Source organism: Neopelma chrysocephalum, unplaced genomic scaffold (assembly GCF_003984885.1).
Source record: "Neopelma chrysocephalum unplaced genomic scaffold, ASM398488v2 Primary Assembly neopelma1_94348, whole genome shotgun sequence".
Classification (NCBI taxonomy): Eukaryota; Metazoa; Chordata; class Aves; order Passeriformes; family Pipridae; genus Neopelma; species Neopelma chrysocephalum.
This window is the reverse complement of record NW_020923055.1, coordinates 1-2,350: the sequence shown is the minus strand read 5'-3', so window position 1 is coordinate 2,350 and position 2,350 is coordinate 1. Positions and strand designations below refer to the sequence as shown.

Here is a 2,350-nt window from a genome sequence, read left to right as displayed (position 1 = left end):
GATGTAGGGGGGTGCAGCACCCAAAAAAGGGGGGGGTGACATGGGTGGGGGTGCAGCACCCAAAAGGGGGTTATGTCATGGGGGGCAGTACAGCACCCCAAAAAGGGGGTGGTGATGTAGGAGGGGGTGCAGCACCCAAAGGGGGGGTGATGTCATGGGTGGGGGGGTGCAACACCCCAAAAAGGGTGTTATTTGCTGGGGGGGGTGTGCAGCACCCAAAAAAGGGGGGGGTGACGTGGGTGGGGGTGCAGCCCCCAAAACAGGGTTATGTCATGAGGGGAGGGTACAGCACCAAAAAAAGGGGGTGATGCTGGGGGGGTGCAGCACCCAAAGGGGGGTGATGCCATGGGTGGGGGTGCAGCCCCTGCTCAGGGTCACTCACCCACGAGGGAAGAGGTGCCCGGGAAGAGCCAGGTAGGATCCGTCCAGGAACGTGGCACTGAACTGTCCTGGGGCGTCTGGGGGGACAGGGGAGTCAGGGGTGGACTGACCCACCCACCCACACTTTGGGTGGAAAAATGGGGAAAATGGGAGCAGGGACCCACCGCCGCCCCCGCTGCCCTCCTGCCAGTCGTGCTCCAGCTCTGCCAGCACCGAGCCTGCGGGAGAGAGGGGAGATGGGGGACACGTGTGCCCTCCGTGTCCCCAGGTGTCCCCTCCACATCTCCAAGTGTCCTCAAGTACACCCTCCCGTGTCCCCAGGTGTCCCAAGTGCCCTCCCGGTGTCTCCAGGTGTTCCCCCAACCCCCCAGGTGTTCCCAAGTGTCCCCAAGTGTTCCCCATGTGTGTATCCCCCGCCGTGTCCCCAGGGGTCCCCTTGTGTCCTCCCATGTCCTCAGGTGGCTTCAAGTCCCCAAGTATTCCAAGTGTGTGTGTCCTTCTGTGTCCCCAGGTGTCCCCAGGTGCCCTCCCCATCTCCCCAGGTGTCTCCAAGTGTCCCAAATGTCCCCAAATATTCCCCACGTGTGTATCTATCCCCCCTAGTGTCCCCAGGTGCCCTTCTCGTGTCCCCAGGTGTCCCCCCATCTCCCCAGGTGTCTCCAAGTGTCCCCAGGTATCCCCAAGTGTTCCCCATGTGTGTCTCCTCTGCTGTGTCCCCAAGAGTCCCCCCCATGTCCCCAGGTAACTTCAAGTCCCCAAGTATCCCCCAAGTGTGTGTCCCTGCCATGCCCCCAGGTGTCCCCTGTGTCTTCAGGCGTCCTTTTTTTGTCCCCAGATGTCCCCAAGGGTCTCCAGATGTTCCTATGTGTCCTCAGGTGTGTCCCTAGGCGTGGCCCCCCTGCCATGTCCCCAGGTGTCCCCTCTGTGTCGCCCCCCCACCACATCCCCAGGTGTCCCCCCGTGTCCCCCCATGTCTCCAAGTGTCACCAGGTGTCCCCAGTTGTCTCCGAGTGTCCCCAGGTATTTTCAAGTATTTCCGATTGTGTGTGTCCTCTGTGTCCCCAAGTGTGTCCCCCTCTGCCCCAAGTGTCCTCCCCATGTCCCCAGGTGTCCCCAGGTCCCTAAGTATCCCAAAGTATTCCCCAAGTGTGTGTCCCCGCCTTGTCCCCACGTGTCCCCCTGCGTCCCCAGATATTCCCAAGGGTCTCCAGCTGTCCCTACATGTCCCCAGCTGTCCCCCCCATCATGTCTCCAGGTGTCTCCAAGTGTCCCCAAGTTTCCCCCTCCCCATATCTTTTCACGTCCCCTTGTGTCCCCCCATGTCCTCAGGTGACCTGACCCCCTTCTGTGTCCCCAAGTGTCCCCAGATGTTCCCCCTGAGCCCCCCACCCCATGTCTGCCCTCACAGTGCTGACAGTGTCCCTGAGTGCTCCCTGTGCCCCCAGGTGTTCCCCAGTGCCCCCCATCCCCCTGTCCCTCGTGTCCCCAGTGCTGGCATTGTCCCCAGGTCTTCCCCAGTGCCCCCCATGTCCCCTCCTGTCCCCCCCCATCCCCGCTGTCCCCTCTCGGTGCTGGCAGTGTCCCCAGGTACACCCTACGCCCCCAGGTATTTCCAAATCCCCCCCCGTCCCCACTGTCCCCTCTCAGTGCTGGCAGTGTCCCCAGATCTCCCCCCCATCCCCCCCTGTGCCCGGTGTCCCCTCACGGTGCTCCCAGAGTGTTCCCATGGGTGCAATGTCCCCAGGTGTTCCCATGTACCCCCTGTCCTCCCCTGTCCCCAGCATCCCCTCATGGTGCTGGCAGTGTCCCTGGGTGCTCCCCAGTGCCCCCCATGTCCCCTCTCATGCCCCCATGTCCCTGGTGTCCCCTCACTGTGCTGGCAGTGTCCTGAGGTGTTCCCCAGTGCCCCCCATGCCCCCCCTGTCCCCGTGTCCCCTCACGGTGCTGGCAGTGTCCCCAAGTGCCCCCC

The 2,350-nt window shown here is 63.1% G+C and overlaps 1 protein-coding gene across 1 annotated transcript in view; it reads right to left on the bottom strand.

Moving 5' to 3' along the window:
- The window catches only part of LOC113980480 (basement membrane-specific heparan sulfate proteoglycan core protein-like), a 4,312-nt gene extending 1,971 nt beyond the window's left edge, over positions 1-2,341 (bottom strand). The window contains exons 1-3 of the mRNA XM_027707687.1: positions 2,322-2,341; positions 546-599; positions 383-458 (exon numbers count right to left, since the gene is read on the bottom strand). The gene's annotated coding sequence lies outside the window, so the exon portion shown is untranslated. The remainder of the gene's footprint in view (positions 1-382; positions 459-545; positions 600-2,321) is intronic.
- Positions 2,342-2,350: the final 9 nt, after the last annotated feature.